The 21,516-nt window shown below is 45.0% G+C and overlaps 1 pseudogene; it reads left to right on the top strand.

Moving 5' to 3' along the window:
- Positions 1 to 10,989: 10,989 nt before the first annotated feature.
- On the top strand, positions 10,990 to 21,359 carry LOC135532621 (cytochrome P450 3A27-like; annotated as a pseudogene).
- Positions 21,360 to 21,516: the final 157 nt, after the last annotated feature.

Here is a 21,516-nt window from a genome sequence, read left to right as displayed (position 1 = left end):
CAACTCGCCCAAGCCTTCCCCATTTCTCCTTCTCCAAAATCCGTTCAGCTGATGTTCTGAAAGAGCTGCAAAATCTGGACCCCTACAAATCAGCCGGGCTAGACAATCTGGACCCTTTCTTTCTAAAATGATCTGCAGAAATTGTTGCCACCCCTATTACTAGCCTGTTCAACCTCTCTTTCGTGTCGTCTGAGATTCCCAAAGATTGGAAAGCAGCTGTGGTCATCCCCCTCTTCAAAGGGGGGGTCACACTTCACCCAAACTGCGACAGACCTATATCTATCCTACCATGCCTTTCTAAGGTCTTCGAAAGCCAAGTCAACAAACAGATTACCGACCATTTCGAATCTCACCATTACTTCTCTGCTATGCAATCTGGTTTCAGAGCTGGTCATGGGTGCACCTCAGCCACACTCAAGGTCCTAAACGATATCTTAACCGCCATCGATAAGAAACATTACTGTGCAGCCGTATTCATTGATCTGGCCAAGGCTTTCGACTCTGTCAATCACCACATCCTCATCGGCAGCCTTGGTTTCTCAAATGATTGCCTCGCCTGGTTTACCAACTACTTCTCTGATAGAGTTCAGTGTGTCAAATCGGAGGGTCTGCTGTCCGGACCTCTGGCAGTCTCTATGGGGGTGCCACAGGGTTCAATTCTTGGACCGACTCTCTTCTCTGTATACATCAATGAGGTCGCTCTTGCTGCTGGTGAGTCTCTGATCCACCTCTACGCAGACAACACCATTCTGTATACTTCTGGCCCTTCTTTGGACACTGTGTTAACAACACTCCAGGCAAGCTTCAATGCCATACAACTCTCCTTCTGTGGCCTCCAATTTCTCTTAAATACAAGTAAAACTAAATGCATGCTCTTCAACCGATCGCTACCTGCACCTGCCCGCCTGTCCAACATCACTACTCTGGACGGCTCTGACTTAGAATACGTGGACAACTACAAATACTTAGGTGTCTGGTTAGACTGTAAACTCTCTTTCCAGACCCATATCAAACATCTCCAATCCAAAGTTAAATCTAGAATTGGCTTCCTATTTCGCAACAAAGCATCCTTCACTCATGCTGCCAAACATACCCTTGTAAAACTGACCATCCTACCAATCCTCGACTTTGGCGATGTCATTTACAAAATAGCCTCCAATACCCTACTCAACAAATTGGATGCAGTCTATCACAGTGCAATCCGTTTTGTCACCAAAGCTCCATATACTACCCACCATTGCGACCTGTACGCTCTCGTTGGCTGGCCCTCGCTTCATACTCGTCGCCAAACCCATTGGCTCCATGTCATCTACAAGACCCTGCTAGGTAAAGTCCCCCCTTATCTCAGCTTGCTGGTCACCATAGCATCTCCCACCTGTAGCACACGCTCCAGCAGGTATATCTCTCGTCACCCCCAAAACCAATTCTTTCTTTGGCCGCCTCTCCTTCCAGTTCTCTGCTGCCAATTACTGGAATGAACTACAAAAATCTCCCTCACTAGCTTTAAGCACCAACTGTCAGAACAGCTCACAGATTTCTGCACCTGTACATAGCCCACCTATAATTTAGCCCAAACAACTACCTCTTTCCCTACTGTATCTAATTAATTAATTTATTTGGCTCCTTTGCACCCCATTATTTTTATTTCTACTTTGCACATTTTCCATTGCAAATCTACCATTCCAGTGTTTTACTTGCTATATTGTATTTACTTTTGCCACCTTGGCCTTTTTTTTGCCTTTACCTCCCTTATCTCACCTCATTTGCTCACATCGTATATAGACTTGTTTATACTGTATTATTGATTGTATGTTTGTTTTACTCCATGTGTAACTCTGTGTCGTTGTATGTGTCGAACTGCTTTGCTTTATCTTGGCCAGGTCGCAATTGTAAATGAGAACTTGTTCTCAACTTGCCTACCTGGTTAATTAAATAAAGGTGAAATAAAAAATAAAGAAAAAATAAAGAAAATAAAGACAAACCTTAATTTATCCCAGTAGAAACTCTCATTTTGCTCTGTTGTTTCCTTTTAGTTCTTAAATGTTAAACTGTTTCCGTAATGAATCTGCCCCTGCTCTCTCTGTGAATCTTTCACCATCCCTCCCTGCTTCACTTTCACCTCTCACACAGTCTCCCTCTAATCTCCTTATTGTGTTTGTGTGGTGAACATTTGCCCGAGCAACAATAGTAGAATCGGTGGTTCGGTTTTCAAAATAAAAGTTACCCATTGAATCGGATGCAAACGAAAATAAATTGTGGAATCATGCAACAATCCTGGAGGGCCTTTAGGTTGCTAAACATGTATAATACATTCAACAAAGGACAATAATTAGTTCATTTGACACCAAATAAAATCTGTAAAATTGCTCTGTGGATGTTCAGTATTCAGGACTGCAACACACCTTCAACGTGCAGCCTTATGGATCCTGGGTTCATGACAGGGGGTACCAGCCTTATGGGTCTTGGGTTCATGACATATCGTACCAGCCTTATGGATCCTGGGTTCATGACATATCGTACCAGCCTTATGGATCCTGGGTTCATGACATATCGTACCAGCCTTATGGATCCTGGGTTCATGACATATCGTACCAGCCTTATGGATCTTGGGTTCATGACATATCGTACCAGCCTTATGGATCCTGGGTTCATGACAGGGGGTACCAGCCTTATGGATCCTGGGTTCATGACATATTGTACCAGCCTTATGGATCCTGGGTTCATGACAGGGGGTACCAGCCTTATGGATCCTGGGTTCATGACAGGGGGTACCAGCCTTATGGATCCTGGGTTCATGACAGGGGGTACCAGCCTTATGGATCCTGGGTTCATGACATATCGTACCAGCCTTATGGATCCTGGGTTCATGACATATCGTACCAGCCTTATGTATCCTGGGTTCATGACACATCGTACCAGCCTTATGGATCCTGGGTTCATGACATATCGTACCAGCGTAATGGATCCTGGGTTCATGACAGGGGGTACCAGCCTTATGGATCTTGGGTTCATGACATATCGTACCAGCCTTATGGATCCTGGGTTCATGACAGGGGGTACCAGCCTTATGGATCCTGGGTTCATGACATATCGTACCAGCCTTATGGATCCTGGGTTCATGACATATCATACCAGCCTTATGGATCCTGGGTTCATGACACATCGTACCAGCCTTATGGATCCTGGGTTCATGACATATCGTACCAGCCTTATGGATCCTGGGTTCATGACACATCGTACCAGCCTTATGGATCCTGGGTTCATGACATATCGTACCAGCCTTATGGATCCTGGGTTCATGACACATCGTACCAGCCTTATGGATCCTGGGTTCATGACACATCGTACCAGCCTTATGGATCCTGGGTTCATGACATATCGTACCAGCCTTATGGATCCTGGGTTCATGACATATCGTACCAGCCTTATGGATCCTGGGTTCATGACACATCGTACCAGCCTTATGGATCCTGGGTTCATGACAGGGGGTACCAGTATTATGGATCCTGGGTTCATGACATATCGTACCAGCCTTATGGATCCTGGGTTCATGACATGTCGTACCAGCCTTATGGATCCTGGGTTCATGACATATCGTACCAGCCTTATGGATCCTGGGTTCATGACATATCGTACCAGCCTTATGGATCCTGGGTTCATGACAGGGGGTACCAGCCTTATGGATCCTGGGTTCATGACATATCGTACCAGCCTTATGGATCCTGGGTTCATGACGTATCGTACCAGCCTTATGGATCCTGGGTTCATGACAGGGGGTACCAGTCTTATGGATCCTGGGTTCATGACAGGGGGTACCAGCCTTATGGATCCTGGGTTCATGACACATCGTACCAGCCTTATGGATCCTGGGTTCATGACACATCGTACCAGCCTTATGGATCCTGGGTTCATGACACATCGTACCAGCCTTATGGATCCTGGGTTCATGACATATCGTACCAGCCTTATGGGTCCTGGGTTCATGACAGGGGGTACCAGTCTTATGGATCCTGGGTTCATGACATATCGTACCAGCCTTATGGATCCTGGGTTCATGACATATCGTACCAGCCTTATGGATCCTGGGTTCATGACGCATCGTACCAGCCTTATGGATCCTGGGTTCATGACATATCGTACCAGCCTTATGGATCCTGGGTTCATGACATATCGTACCAGCCTTATGGATCTTGGGTTCATGACAGGGTATACCAGCCTTATGGATCCTGGGTTCATGACATATCGTACCAGCCTTATGGATCCTGGGTTCATGACAGGGTATACCAGCCTTATGGATCCTGGGTTCATGACATATCATACCAGCCTTATCGATCCTGGGTTCATGACATATCGTACCAGCCTTATGGATCCTGGGTTCATGACATATCGTACCAGCCTTATGGATCCTGGGTTCATGACAGGGGGTACCAGCCTTATGGATCCTGGGTTCATGACAGGGGGTACCAGCCTTATGGATCCGGGGTTCATGACATATCGTACCAGCCTTATGGATCCTGGGTTCATGACATGGGGTACCAGCCTTATGGATCCTGGGTTCATGACATGGGGTACCAGCCTACTCATTGACACCCACAGATTACAATTATAAAGTTCTAAAGAGTTTACACAAATATTGGCATCACAATTCTGCCAATTGAACATTCATATTTTAATTTACAGCCTTACCTATATACTTGTGAGGTGATTTCCCACAGTTAAAGTCCTGCAATAAGAGCTATGACACAATTATTTGCGTAATCTCTTCACATTTCATTGCCCCAAGATACAGAGGTAAGGCTGAAGTCTGCCCCAATGCAATTCTAATACAGCCACAGTGGGACTTCAACTATGTAACGGTTCTCGTCTGGTGTAGGAGAAGCGGACCAAAATGCAGCGTGGTATTTTTGAGACATGTTTAATGACGATGAAAAAACACGAACAATCCAAAAACAACAAACGGACCGTGAAAACCTATACAGCCTACCTGGTGACAACAAACACAGAGACAGGAACAATCACCCACAACATAATCAAAGAATATGGCTGCCTAAATATGGTTCCCAATCAGAGACAATGATACACACCTGCCTCTGATTGAGAACCACTCCAGACAGCCATAGACTTTGCTAGATAACCCCACTAAGCCACACACCCAACACCCCACAAAACGCTAAGACAAAACACACCACAATTTACCCATGTCACACCCTGGCCTGACCAAATAAATGAAGACAAACACAAATTATTACGACCAGGGCGTGACAAACAATTTTTTGTGTGTCAATTGAACTACTTTAGTTGAATTCATATAACAACATTCAAACCTTGTTTAGCATTATCTAATCCAAATATGTGTCACCTTAGGGGGGGGTTCTGTCACGCCCTGGTCGTATTATATTGTGTTTGTCTTCATTTATTTGGTCAGGCCAGGGTGTGACATGGGTTTATTGTGGTGTGTTTTGTCTTGGGGGTGTCTAGCATAGTCTATGGCTGCCTGAGGCGGTTCTCAATCAGAGTCAGGTGATTATCGTTGTCTCGGATTGGGAACCATATTTAGGCAGCCATATTCTTTGAGTATTTCGTGGGTGATTGTTCCTGTCTCTGTGTTTGTTGCACCAGTATAGGCTCAGTCACTTTGGTTTTTCTTTTTTCCTTGTTTTGGAGGAGAAGAGAACGAGCGCCATTCTCCTTGCGGAGATGGTGCTAAATACATCAACACGGTCGGTCCCTGGGATTGGGCTGGCCAACACGATTCGGTTTGCTTGGAAGGAAAAGGAGTTGGAGCCTTTAGGACGGGAAACTTTTGGAAGGATAATATTGATGGGGATTCTAAAGCTGACGGTGAAGGACGTGTTTTGTTTCCAAGGCAACTCGTTGGAGGGAGTATACAACGTATATACAGAGGAGAAACACGATGATATCCTGAGAAGGGCAAGAGCAGTGGGAGGTGAGAGGCCGATGAGCCATTATGAAATAAGAAGCCTGGCGAAGAACAACTTTAGGGTTGTAACTGTCAACATTTACAACCCATACGTTAAAGACGAAGAGGTGAGGGCCTTTCTGGGGAGATACATGGATAACGTCTCCTCAGCTAGGCACCTCAAAGACTCCCTTGGGTTTTGGAATGGGAGGAGAGGCTTCCAGGCCCTCCTCAGGGAGGACCCAAAGGGACATGGTGGCTACCTCAATCCTCCTGCTATGTTCTCCCTAGGGGCTGACAGGGGGACGTTGTTTTATGCACGTCAGCCCCCATTTTGCAGGTGCTGTATGGCCTACGGACACATTTTCGCCTCGTGCAGCATGGGAAAATGCAGATTTTGTGGATCTGAGGATCACGAGGCGAGGGATTGTGACAAGCCTAAGGCGTGCCACGTGTGTGGCTCGTCAGCACACCTGTGGTGAGGGTGCCCGGCTCGTCAGAGGTCATATGCGTCTGCGGCTGGGGGGGAGCAGGAGCGGGGGATGGGGGAAGAAGAAGAGGGGAAGGAAGCACGCCTCATGACCAGAGTACAGGTCCAGAGGGGAAGGCTGCAAGGAAGGAGGAGGAGCAAGAAGCGGCGGATGGAAGAGAGAAGGAAACGGAAGGCACGGGAGTAGTAGAAACAGCAAAAGTGGCAGAAGAAGGCAACCGAGTGGAGGAGCATGAGAGAGAAGAAAGCGAGGGAGGAGTGTTGGAGAAGGAGATGGTGGAAGAGCAAGTGGACTGGGGGGAAAGTGCCCTGGTGGAAGAGATGAGGGGTATGGTGGAGGAGCTGGCGAGGGGGAGGGTGGTTTCTCTCCACTACCGCCATCACCAAAGAAGAGAATGAAGAGGAGGGTGCGATTGGCCGACAGTGAGAGGGAGGGGATGGCCAAGAGAGTGATGGGGGTGGGAGAAACTTCTGGGTTGCTGCTGGTTTCCCCAGGCCCTCAACTTCTGTTGGGTGGGGACACACTTAACAAGACTCAGGACTGGGTACAGGAGGAGGTGGGGAGTTTGTTTGGGGACTCAGCCTCCCCGATTTTTTTCCAATCCAGCTGCAGCACTGGGGAGGGGGAGGATTGTGGGGGTAGACCCAGGGTGCACCCCGGAGCCAAACACTATTCCTGCATCCTGGGTTGGTGAGATGGAGGAAGAGGGGGGGATGTTGGGAATACGGATGGTGTTCTCACCGGTAGATATGGAGCAGGGGAGCATCGGGTGAGTCTCCTGTTTTTGTTTTTTTTCTGTCTGGGTTTAGAATTTGAGTGTATTACATGTTTTTATTTTTTCATGGGGTCTAATTTTACTTTTGTTAGTTTAAATGTAAGGCGTTTAATGGATTTTGTTAAGAGGAGGGCGGTTTTTAGTTATTTGGAGGGTGTGGGGTTTGATTTTTGTTTTTTTACAGGATGTTCACCTGAGGGATGGAGGGGATGTTAGTAGGTTTAAGAGGGAGTGGGACAAGGGGGAGTCGGTTTGGGGTATTGGGGGGGTGCACTCATCGGGGGTAGGGATTTGTGTGGGCACAGGGAGGTAAAAGTGGAGGATTCTTTTGTGGTAATGCAGGGGAGGGTTATAGGGGTAGATGTCACGATAAGGGATTGTAAATTTAGATTAGTGGTGGTGTATGGGCCACAGGTGGTGGCAGACAGGAGGGAGATGGTGGACTGTCTGACGCCCCTGTGTGTCACAAATAGGAAATTAGTGATAGGGGGGGATTTTAATACAGATTTAGGAATGGGGGGGATAGCAGTGCAGGCACCATTGCCGGGCTAATGGCTTGCCATGGTCTGGTAGATGGTGGTCTGCACACTACTCCGAAAATGGCCGGTCCTACATGGTGCAACTCCAGGGGGGTTGAGCGGACGCTCGACTATATTTTTGTACCCAGGTCTTTGGGTAAGTTGTCTGGGTGGCTGTTGCCTGTTTTCTTTTCGGATCACGACGGGGTGCTCCTACAGGTGGGGTCGCCAGTCTGCCTCTTTGGTAGGGGGTACTGGAAGTTAGATCGGGATGTGCTGGAGGAGCAGGCTTTTGTTGACGGGTTTTATGGTTTCTTTTGGAGGCTTGAAGGCCTCCGGTCCTTGTGCGAGGGGGTGTTAGAGTGGTGGGAATTAGTTAAGGTGAGGATTAGGGCTTTTATAATAGGGTATTGCAAGAGGAAAAAAGGGAGGAGATGAGGGAGGTGGATCATATCCAAAGGTTAATTGAACTCGAATACGAGGCAGGCAACCTCGGCGGGTCGTTTGACTGGGAGGGATCCGCAACCCTAAAGGCGCAGCTCAGGGAGTTGCAGGAGCGGAAGGCTCGAGCTTTCCTGGTGCGTGTGCATAGTGGCTTTCTAGAACATAATGAGACTTGTTCTGCTATGTTCTTTAAGTCGGTTAGAGCCAGACAGAGTAGGAAGGTAAAGCATGGCGTTAGGGAAGAAAATGGTAGTATAGTTAGAGAACCAGAGGATATGGTCAGGGTGACAACTGATCATTTCCAAGGTTTATTTAAGGAAAGGGAAATAGATGTAGAGCAGGGACATGTGTTTTTAGAACACTTGTCCAGGCGGTTGCCTGGACATTAGAGAAGTGATGGAGGCCCAGATTTCACTAGAAGAGGTTGAGAGCACTCTTAGGAGGATGGGAAAAGGGAAGGTGCCTGGGATGGATGGGCTGCCGGCTGAGTTTTATCTCAAGTTTTGGGGTATACTTGGACCAGTGGTCCTCAAGTCTTGAAGGCCATCCTTGAGACGGGGGTCCCGGGGGGATCAATGGCTGTTGGTGTGCTGTCACTTTTATATAAGAAGGGGGAAGTAACAGACCTTGGCAACTGGCGGCCGTTGACCATGATGTGTGTAGATTACAAGCTACTTGCAAAGGTTTTAGCAGACCGGTTGCGCACAGCCCTTCCCTACGTCGTCCATGAGGATCAGATGTGCGGGGTAGAGGGCCGCTCTATTAGATGGAACCTACAGTTAATCAGGGACTCCATCGCTTGGGTTGAAGATAGAGGACTGCCTTTAATGGTAGCAGCGCTAGATCAGGCGAAAGCCTTTGATCGCGTGAATAGATCCTTTTTATTCAGAGTGTTAGGTCGATTAGGATTTGGGGAGAAGTTCATAGGATGGATTCGTACATTATATGTCGGAGCGGGGTGCCGAGTTAGTGTAAATAGTCACTTGGGTGATGTTTTTGACCTCTCGTCTGGGGTCAGGCAGGGGTGCCCACTCTCGGCCCTCCTCTTCATACTGTACATGGAGCCTCTGGGGGCTGCCATTAGGGCAGACACAGGGGTGGAGGGCTTGTTGATCCCTGGAAGTGGTGGGCTGCGTGTTAAGATGACGCAGTACGCCGACGACACTTCCTTGCTGCTGTGCAAGGACTCGTGCCTGACAAGGTCCCTTGCCATCTTTGGGGATTTCACCCGAGCGTCGGGAGCGGTTCTGAACCATGCAAAGTCTTCCGTCAAGTTTTTCGGAAGATGGCGCGGTAGAACGGATGTGCCCGGGGGTTCTCTCTCTGTGAGGGGCCCTGAGGATTCTCGGGGTCCATTTTGAGACCTCCGGCTCAGCGACGCTAAACTGGAACATGCGTATCACAGTGGTACAGAGGAAGCTAGCAATGTGGAAGGCTAGGTATTTGTCATTTATGGGCAAAGTCCTGGTCCTAAAGGTGGATGTGTTGCCGTCTCTTTTGTATTTGGCATACATCTACCCATTGCCGGCTTGTCTGAGGAGGCCTCTAGTGAGGCTTGTGTTTCAGTTTATGTGGAGTGGCAGGTGCGAGTGGGTCGCCAGGGCACGCATGATCTGTCCCATCGGGGAGGGAGGTAGAGGGGTACCACATTTCCCCCTCAAGCTGGACACAATGTTTGTTTCTTTCTTGTTAACGGAGCTTGCTCATCCAGTGATACACCCGTCCGGTTATCTCCTGCGGGTGTTCTTCTCGTATCAGGCGAGAAGCGTAATGGTGTGGTCTAACACATAGGTTTAGATCACAGGCACCTGTACGAGGAGGTCAGAAAGGCAGGGAGTCCGGCGCCTGTAGTGGGCATCTCGGAAGTGGTCTGGGAGGGAGTGCAGGCGCGGGGTCTGGACAACAGGCTCAAGGACCTGAATTGGTTGAGCCTCCATAAGTGCTTGCCGGTACGTTCCATCTTGTACCGGAAATAGTTTGGTACAATCCCACACCTGTCCAAGATCCTCTTGTGGCAGGGAGGAGACTGTGCGCCATGTCTTTTGGGACTGTGCCTTTGCCGGAGTAGTATGGGCTAGGGCACGGGTGTTGTTAGGTTTGGTAAGGGGGATTTTGTATTGACGTGGGCCAGTTTAGAGAGAGTGTAGGGAGAGCGAGAGGGACGGATAGGGACAGGTTTCTGCTCTGGCTTCTCATGAGTCTCTTTAAACGGGGGCTGTGGGAAGCCGGGCAGAACATGGTGAAAACAGGGAGAGATTGGGGGGTGGAAGGGATAGTGAGGAGGGTGGAAGGAGATTTGAGGGGCAGGATGAAGAGGGAGGAGAGGAAGTGGGGGCAGCATGCTGCTCGGGAGAGGTGGAAGGGGGGTTTAGGGCTGGGTGTCATTTAGATTTGTAAGGGGATAGATTAGGGACGGGGAGATAGGGAAAGGTAGTTTGTAGGGTGACGGGGAGGGAAGATGCTCCCCTGAGGTTTTGTTTGGGGTTTTTGTTTTGTTAAAATTAAAATACCATTATTGGAGTATGTATGAAAATTATGAGTTGTAAAGAATGAATGGTATTGGAGGGAATAAATTATTTTTTATAAAAAAAATAGGCTGTATAGGTTTTCACGTTCCATTAGTTGTTTTTGTATTTGGTCATTTTCATCGTCATTAAACATGTATCAGAATTACCACGCTGCATTTTGGTCCGCTTTTCTTCCACCCGACGAAAGCCATTACAATATGGCATTATATCCACTTTTTGAATATTTTTGCATAAGTTTCAATATTGGACTCTTATTTTGAAGGCAAAACGCAAATTCCATTGTTGCTCAACCTTATTCTAGCTAGCATCACACAGGTGCTTTTCCGACAGGATATAATAATCACTTGCAACCTGAACGGTCTCGAACAGAGCACGGAGAACAGCAGCGGTCGGTAGTCGACATCGGAGAAGTGAACGAGCCTGAGAGAAAACGGAGCCTTTGTTTTCAGAAGCAGCAGGGAGCAGAACCGGAGGAAAGATGATGAGTTTTCTGCCATACTTCTCCGCTGAGACCTGGACCTTCCTGGCCCTCCTCATCACCCTCATTGTAGTGTAAGGACTTACCTCAAATCAAATGTTATTTGTCACATGCATCGTAGTTTATGTCGTGGAAATATTCAGTCAATTATTTTTCACAAATACCGGAGCCTGTGAGTTCAAATAGACTTGCATTACGACATAATAAAAGCCGAGCTGCTTCATGAAAACAACAACTTTTGCAGTCTTGGCAAACACTTCTTATACATCTGTCCTCCTTACGTGACACCCATAGTAACTCCTCTAAATGACTCATCACCTCTGGCCTTTAACCACCGTTATCTTATTGCCTTGCACTAAGTTTGGTTTCACTTTAGGGCAAGGAAACTTTAGAGCCACAGCAATAGCTCAACAATACAGACATGTTCTCAACTAGGACAGGTGCATGTAGGACCATAGCAACAGTCCATAGAAATAACCAGTACATGTCATCCGGCTAACTACTCTGAAAAGAACACTCATGTTCTGATAAAATCCCAAGAGGTGTAACAATAGCAACAGTATATATTAGACCATACCACTGCTACCAAAATAAACAGCCATGTCCTCTCCCCAGACAGGTGCATGTCTAATGGTGTCTGATGACCCAAACCCACAAAAAGTGTGCACTCATCTTGTGGACTATCCTGAAATGTATCATGGCCACAAATGTTCTGGAAAATATTCAATAGACAGGTGAAACAGATCAGGCTGTGTCACAATGGTAACATGGCTATAAACAGAATAACATGGCTATATACAGAATAACATGGCTATATACATAACAACATGGCTATAAACAGAATAACATGGCTATTTACAGAATAACATGGCTATATACAGAATAACATGGCTATATACAGAATAACATGGCTATATACAGAATAACATGGCTATATACAGAATAACATGGCTAAAAACAGAATAACATGGATATAAACAGAGTAGCATGGCTATATACAGAATAACAAAGTAATATAGAGAATAACATGGATATATACAGATTAACATGGCTATACACAGAATAGCATGGCTATATACAGAATAGCATTGTAATGTACAGAATAACATGGTTACATACAGAATAACATGGTTATTTACAAGGATACTATACTTAATATAACTTCTCTAGAACATATTACTATTTACTGTGTGTGTGTGTGTGTGTGTGTGTGTGTGTGTGTGTGTGTGTGTGTGTGTGTGTGTGTGTGTGTGTGTGTGTGTGTGTGTGTGTGTGTGTGTGTGTGTGTGTGTGTGTGTGTACAGGTACGGGTACTGGCCCTACGGTGTATTCACTAAGATGGGTATCCCTGGTCCCAAACCCCTACCTTACTTTGGCACAATGATGGAGTATAGAAAGGTTAGTACCCATTCAGAATAAATATCTCTCTCATATTTTAAACAACAGTGTTATTTTTATCCCATGTAAAACAATACATTGAGAAGGAAAAAGAGGACTAGCTGGTTGTTTGTTGTTTGAACAATAGATAAATACAAGGTCATTTGAGACCTGATCAGTCTAGAAGTTGTATTATTGACCCTGGGGACCATATAAAATAACCCTCCTCAACCCTCACCTATTTCAGGTGTGTTCTCTGTTCAGCTGTAGGACACACCTACATGACCTCCTAGGGCATGAATCAGCTGTTTTCTCTCTCTCTGTCTCTCTCTGTCTCTCTCTGTCTCTCTCTGTCTCTCTCTGTCTCTCTCTGTCTCTCTCTGTCTCTCTCTGTCTCTCTCTGTCTCTCTCTGTCTCTCTCTGTCTCTCTCTGTCTCTCTCTCTCTCTCTCTCTCTCTCTCTCTCTCTCTCTCTCTCTCTCTCTCTCTGTCTCTCTCTCTGTCTCTCTCTCTCTGTCTCTCTACAGGGCATGAATAACTTTGACACAGAGTGCTTTCAGAAGTATGGGAGAATCTGGGGGTGAGTTCAGTTGGCTGTACCGTACTAGGATGACTTACAACTGTACTATTCCTTACAATTCATCACCTGCTGGAGCTGTCATGTGACCATGAAGAATAGTAATAATATCAACCACGACCAGAATAATGTTTTCTTTGTAGTTTTATATGAGATGGTTAAATGTGTGTCTGTGTTTCTACTCTGTGAAGGTTCTATGATGGGAGGAAGTCTGTTCTGTGTATCATGTAGGATTGTAGGTGTAATCAGACCCCTTCACTTTTCCACATTTTTTTACATTACAGCCTTATTCTAAAATGGATTTAATCGGGTTTTTTTCTCATCAATCTACTCACACAATTCCCCATATTGACAAAGCAAAACCTGTTTGATTTCATTCCAGTCTGAGGTCCTGAGCACTCTTGAGCAGACTTTCATCATGGATCTCTCTGTACTTTGCTCTGTTCATCTTTACCTCGATCCTGACTAGTCTCCCAGTCCCTGCCGCTGAAAAACATCCCCACAGCATGATGCTGCCACCACCATGCTTCACCGTAGGGATGGTGCCATGTTTCATCCAGACGTGACCCTTGGCATTCAGGCCAAAGAGTTTAATTTTGATTTCATCTGACCAGAGAATCTTGTTTCTCATTGTCTGAGAGTCTTTAGTTACCTTTTGACAAACTCCAAGCGGGCTGTCATGTGCCTTTTACTGAGGAGTGGCTTCCGTCTGGCCACTCTACCATAAAGGCCTGATTGGTGGACTGCTGTAGATATGGTTCTCCTCCTGGAAGGTTCTCCCATCTTCGACCTCATGGCTTGGCGTTTGCTCTGACATGCTCTGTCAACTGTGGGACCTTAAGAAGACAGGTGTGTGCCTTTCCAAATCATGTCCAATCAATGGAATTTACCACAGATGTACTCCAATCAAGTTGGAGAAACATCTCAAGCATGACGGAAACATGATCAATAGAAACAAAATGCACCTGAGCTCAATTTGATGTCTGAATACTTATTTAACTAAGGTATTTCTGTTTTTCTCTTCTCGTTATGGGGTATTGTGATGTCATTATGGGGTATTGTGATGTCATTATGGGGTATTGTGATGTCATTATGGGATATTGTGTGTAGATTTATGAGGGATTTTATTTATTTAATCATTTTTAGAATAAGGATGTAACTTAACGAAATGCCTCTGTGAAGGATCTATGACGCGAGGCAGTCTGTTCTGTGTACCATGTAGTTGTATATATAGTGGTTAAAGACAGGTGTGTGTTTCTCCTCTGTGAAGGATCTATGATGGGAGGCAGCCTGTTCTGTGTATCATGTAGTTGTATATATAGTGGTTAAAGACAGGTGTGTGTTTCTCCTCTGTGAAGGATCTATGATGGGAGGCAGCCTGTTCTGTGTATCATGGACAAAAGCATGATCAAGACTGTCCTGATTAAAGAGTGTTACAACATCTTCACCAACCGCAGGGTGAGACACACACACACACACACACACACACACACACACACACACACTCACACACACACATACACACACACACACACACGCACACACACACGCACGCGCGCACATACACACACACACACACGCGCGCGCGCGCACGCACACACATGCACACACACACACGCGCGCACACACACACACACGCACGCACACACCACACGCACGCACGCACGCACGCACGCACGCACGCACGCACGCACGCACGCACGCACGCACGCACACACACACACACACACACACACACACACACACACACACACACACACACACACACACACACACACACACACACACACACACACACACACACACACACACCCCTAATAATAATCTGAATAATAATAATCCTAACATTATGACTGATATTATTAATTCATTATTTGTGTCATTCATTATTCATACATTTTAAAGTAGTGTGAATATTGTGTAAATACTGTGATCCTTATTAAATCATATAATTCATACAATTGTTGTTTAAGAACATCATTCTGAATGGTGAGCTGTTTGATGCGGTGTCCATTGCCGAGGACGATACATGGAGACGGATCCGTAGTGTCCTCTCACCTTCCTTTACCTCTGGACGACTAAAGGAGGTAGAACCATCCCTCCATCCCTCCCTTTCTGCTTTATCAACTTGTTATAAACTCATTATAACTTGTTATAAACTCTTTATTAACTCATTATAGCTTGTTATAAACTCTTTATAGCTTCTTAAAAACTCTATAAACTTAAACTCATTATGGATTGTTATAAATGCTTTATAAACTCTATAGCTTGTTATAAACTCTTTATAAACTCATTATAGCTTGTTTTAAACTCTATATAAACTCATTATAGGTTGTTTTAAACTCTTTATAAACTCATTATGGCTTGTTATAAACTCTTTATAACTTGTTATAAACTCTTAACTCATTATTGCTTGTTATGAACTCTTTATAAACTCATTATAGCTTGTTTTAAACTCTTTATAAACTCATTATAGGTTGTTTTAAACTCTTTATAAACTCATTATAGCTTGTTATAAACTCTTTATAACTTGTTATAAACTCTTAACTAATTATAGCTTGTTATGAACTCTTTATAAACTCTTTATAACTTGTTATAAACTATTAACTCATTATCGCTTGTTATAAACTCAAACCTAAATCAAATCAAATTGTATTTGTCACAAACACATATTTAGCAGTTATGGGTGTAGTGAAATGTTTCCAAAGGCAGTAATTTCTAACAAGACACAATACAATACAAGTCTAAAAGTAAAATAATGGAATTAAGAAATATAGAAAAATTAGGATGAGCAGCGTCGAAGTCTGGAGTATAAAATTATATATATAAGTATATTTTTTTTAAATTGCTTTTACCTTAATTTACCTAGGCAAGTCAGTTACAAACAAATTCTTATTTACAATGACGGCCAAGGAACAGTGGGTTAACTGCACTTTTCAGGGGCAGAACAAATTATTTTTACCTTGTCAGTTCGGGGATTCGATCTAGCAACCTTCCGGTTATTAGTCCAACGTCCTAACCACTAGGTTACCTGCCTCCCCTAATGTGATGGGATGTATAGACATCATGTACATTATGTTGATAGAATATATAGCAAATCTGTAGAATACATGGATAGAGTTGAAGTGGGAAGTTTACATATACTTAATATGGAGTCATTAAAACTCGTTTTTCAACCACTCCACAAATTTCTTGTTGACAAACTATAATTTTGACAAGTCGGTGAGGACATCTACTTTGTGAATGACAAGAGTACATTTTTCCAACAATTGTTTACAGACAGATTATTTCACTTATAATACACTGTTTCACAAATCCAGTGGGTCAGAAGTTTACACACACTAAGTTGACTGTGCCTTTAAGTTTGGAATATTCCAGAAAATTATGTCATGGCTTTAGAAGCTTCTGAAAGGCTAATTGACATCATTTGAGTAAATTGGTGGTGTACCTGTGGATGTATTTCAAGGCCTTCCTTCAAACTCAGTGTGTCTTTGCTTGACATCATGGGAAAATCAAAGAAATCGGCCAAGACCTCATAAAAAATGTAGCCCTCCAAAAGTCTGGTTCATCCTTGGAAGCAATTTCCAAATGGTCGGTCAGTCAGTCGGTCGGTCGGTCAGTCGGTCTGTCTGCAGTATATACACAAAATTAACAAAAGTATGTGGACACCTGCTCGTCAAACATCTCAATCCAAAATAATGGGCATTTGCATGGAGTTGGAAGTTTGCTCTGTTTTTAATTATATATTTCCATCTCTCTCAATCTCTCTTTCTCTCTCCTCTAGATGTTTGGTATCATGAAGCAGCACTCTACTAACCTACTGAACGGAATGAAGAAGCAGGCAGATAAAGACCAGACCATCGAAGTGAAGGAGTGAGCCCTGATTCCTAACCTCTAGCTTTTCACCTCATAACTCTGAGTCTTGATTATAATACACACACACACACACACACAGACACACACACACACACACACACACACACACACACACACACACACACACACACACACACACACACACACACACACACACACACACACACACACACACACACACACACACATATATAGCCACCCATTGCCTTGATAACAGCTTTGCACACTCTTGGCCTGAGGTAGAGCACCTCATGATAAGCTGTAGACCACACTGTCTACCAAGATTTCATCAATAGTATCGTAGCAGTCTATTTACCACCACAACCCGATGCTGGCACTATGACCACACTCAACGAGCTGTATAAGGGACAGTAGCCGCCATTGAAAATAAAAAATGTCATCTTAACTGACTTGCCCAGTTAATTAAAGGTAAAATAAAAATGTAAAAAAATAAGGTCATGAGCGGCGCTCCAAGTGGGACTTTAACTTAAATCCAGCATGTCACATGTGCAACCGCAGGGCAGGACGGATTACCAGGATGTGTAATCAGAGCATGTCCTGACCAACTGGCAAGTGTCTTTACTGATATTTTCAACCTCTCCCTGTCCGAGTCTGTAATGCCTACATGTTTCAAGCAGACCACCATAGTGCCTGTGCTCAAGAACACCAAGGTAACCTACCTAAATGACTACCAACCCGTAACACTCACGTCTGTAGCCATTAAGTTATTTGAAAGGCTGGTCGTGGCTCACAACACCATTATCCCTTTATCACCATAAACCCACTCCAATTCACATACCGCCCCAACTGATCCACAGAGGATGCAATCTCTATTGCACTCCACACTGCCCTTTCCCACCTGGACAAAAGGAACACCTATGTGAGAATGCTGTTCATTGACTACTGCTCAACGTTCAACACCATAGTGCCCACAAAGCTCATCACTAAGGTAAGAACACTGGGACTAAACACCTCCCTCTGCAACTGGATCCTAGACTTCCTGATGGGCTGCCCCCAGGTGGTGAGGGTAGGTAACAACACATCCGCCACGCTGATCCTCTCCACGGGGGCCCCACATGGGTTTGTGCTTAGACCCATCCTGTACTCCCTGTTCACCCACGAGTGCATGGCCAGGCACGACTCCAACACCATCATTAAGTTTGCTGATGAGAAAACAGCCTGATCAACGACAACAATGAGACAGCTTATAGGGAGGAAGTCAGAGACCTGGCAGTGTGGTGCCAAGACAACAACCTCTCCCTTAATGTGAGAAAGACAAAGTAGCTGATCGTGGACTACAGGAAAAGGAGGACCCGAACACGCCCCATTACAATCGACAGGGCTGTAGTGAAGTGTGTTGAGAGTTTCAAGTTCCTTGGCGTCCACATCACCAACAAAAACGAACATGGTCCAAACACACCAAGACAGTCGTGAAGAGGGCACGACAATGCCTTTTCCCCTAAGGAGACTGAAAAGATATGGCATGGGTCCCCAGATCCTCAAAAAGTTCTACAACTGCACCATCGAGAGCATCCTGACCGGTTGCATCACCACCTTGTATGGTAACTTCTCGGTATCTGACCATAAGGCACTACTGAGGGTAGTGCGTACAGACCAGTACATCACTGGGGCCAAACTTCCTGCCATCCAGGACCTACAGTTGACGTCGGAAGTTTACATACACTTAGGTAGGAGTCATTAAAACTTGTTTTTCAACCACTCCACAAATTTCTTGTTAACAAACTATAGTTTTGGCAAGTCGTTTAGGAAAAAGGGGGAGGCTTGCAAGCCGAAGAACACCATCCCAACCGTGAAGCACGGGGGGTGGCAGCATCATGTTGTGGTGGTGCTTTGCTGCAGGAGGGACTGGTGTACTTCACAAAATAGATGGCATCATGAGGCACGAAAATTATGTGAATATCTTGAAGCAACATCTCAAGACATCAGTCAGGAAGTTAAAGCTTGGTCGCAAATGGGTCTTTCAAATGGATAATGACCCCTAGCATACTTCCAATGTTGTCCTTAAGCCATTTTGCCACAACTAAGTCAAGGTATTGGAGTAGCCATCACAAAGCCCTGACCTCATAAACCTCAATCCTATGACTCAGTTACACCAGCTCATAGAAAATGTGTGGGCAGAGCTGAATAAGCGTGTGTGAGCAAGGAGGCCTACAAACCTGACTCAGGAATGGGTCAACTTATTGGTATCGAGTGGCCATGACAAAGCCACAACCCCTTACGAGTTAAGAACAAATTCTTATTTTCAATGACGGCCTAGGAACAGTGGGTTAACTGTCTGTTCAGGTGCAGAACAACAGATTTGTACCTTGTCAGCTCGGGGGTTTGAACTTGCAACCTTCCGGTTACTAGTCCAACAGTCTAACCACTAGGCTACCCTGCCATCCCAAAAGTGTGGGCAGAACTGAAAAAAGCATGTGTGAGCAAGGAGGCCTACAAACCTGACTCAGTTACACCAGCTCTGTCAGGAGTAATGGGCCAACATTCACCCAACTTATTGTGGGAAGCTTGTGGAAGGCTACCCCGAAATGTTTGACCCAAGTTAAACAATTTAGAGGCAATGCTACCAAATGCTAATTTAGTGTATGTGAACTTCTGACCCACTGGGAATGTGATGAATGAAATAAAGCTGAAATAAATAATTATCTGTACTATTATTCTGACATTTCACATTCTTAAAATTAAGTGGTGATCCGAATTGACCTAAGACAGAGAAATTTTACTCAGATTAAATGTCAAGAATTGTGAAAAACTGAGTTTAAATGTATTTGGCTAAGGTGTATGTAAACTTCCGACTTCAACAGTGTGTACTCAGCGGTGTCAGAGGAAGGCCCCAAAATTGTCAAAGACAGTCACCTGGAGCCTCCCAAGTGGCGCAATGGTCTAAAGCATCACAGTGCTAGCTGTGCCACTAGAGATCCTGGTTCGAGTCCAATGGTCTAAAGCATCGCAGTGCTAGCTGTGCCACTAGAGATCCTGGTTCGAGTCCAATGCTCTAAAGCACCGCAGTGCTCGCTGTGCCACTAGAGATCCTGGTTCGAGCCCAGGCTCTGTTGCAGCTGGCAAGTTGTGTGACAAACACATTTGATTTGTTTTAGTTGTGTGGTCAGCAGTTGTTGCCATTAGTTGTTGTCAGTGGTTGTGTGGTCAGTAGTTGTGTTTTCAGTAGTTGTGTGTTCTGTAGTTTTGTGGTCGGTAGTTTTGTGGTTGTGGTTATGGTCTGAAGTTGTGTGGTCAGTAGTTGTGTAATTGTGGTTGTGTTGCAGGTTCTTTGGGCCCTACAGTATGGACGTGGTTGTGATCAGTAGTTGTGTAGTTGTGTGGTCAGTAGTTGTGTGGTCAGTAGCTGTGTGGTGTGTAATTGTGGTTGTGTTGCAGGTTCTTTGGGCCCTACAGTATGGACGTAGTTGTGATCAGTAGTTGTGTAGTTGTGTGGTCAGTAGTTGTGTGGTCAGTAGCTGTGTGGTGTGTAATTGTGGTTGTGTTGCAGGTTCTTTGGGCCCTACAGTATGGACGTGGTCACCAGCACAGCCTTCAGTGTGGACATTGACTCTCTGAACAACCCTTCAGACCCCTTTGTCTCCAACGTCAAGAAGATGCTCAAGTTCGACCTGTTCAACCCACTGTTCCTCCTAGTCGGTGAGACCACACACAAAGTTGTTCTTTATAATCGTATGTATGTGTACCTTTATAAAACTTTCTCCCCCTCCTGTCCTGTCCTCTCCCGTCCTCAACTCCTCTCCTCCTCTCCCCTCCTCCTCTCGTTCTCCAGTGTTGTTTCCCTTCACAGGTCCTATCTTGGAGAAGATGAAGTTTTCTTTCTTCCCGTCTGCGGTGACAGACTTCTTTTTATGCCGCGCTGGCGAAGATCAAATCTGACGTGACTCTGGGAACTCTACCGTAAACATGTTTTATATTTGTATTTGATTATGTTGATATTTTCATCTATACATTTATATTTGTACTGTAATATTCTCCACCAATATGGAATGTCCAAATCGATATCATGTCGGAATTGAAAACACTATTATTGGGACCCAAATATCTTCATTCATATTTGAATCTGTTTGTGTTGGTTGTGATTGGACCAGATCCATTAGAATCTGATTGTGTTGGCTGTGATTGGACCAGATCCATTAGAATCTGATTGTATTGGCTGTGATTGGACCAGATCCATTAGAATCTGATTGTGTTGGTTGTGATTGGACCAGATCCAGTAGAATATGTTTGTGTTGGCTGTGATTGGACATATTTGACCTAATTTCATTCTGCTCGCAGAGTCGGGTGGATTTCTTACAAATGATGATCGACTCTCAGAAATGCAACGACACGAAGACAGGAGGGGAACCGACTAAAGGTACCTGCCGAACACACACCTGTAATCTACTGTTACAAACACACACCTGGAAACTACTGTTACAAACACACACCTGTAAACTACTGTTATAAACACACACCTGTTACAAACACACACCTGTAAACTACTGTTACAAACACACACCTGTAAACTACTGT

Source organism: Oncorhynchus masou, unplaced genomic scaffold (genome assembly GCF_036934945.1).
Source record: "Oncorhynchus masou masou isolate Uvic2021 unplaced genomic scaffold, UVic_Omas_1.1 unplaced_scaffold_1949, whole genome shotgun sequence".
NCBI classification, from domain to species: Eukaryota; Metazoa; Chordata; class Actinopteri; order Salmoniformes; family Salmonidae; genus Oncorhynchus; species Oncorhynchus masou.
Note: the sequence above shows the minus strand (reverse complement) of the source record. Positions and strands in the feature narration are given on the sequence as shown.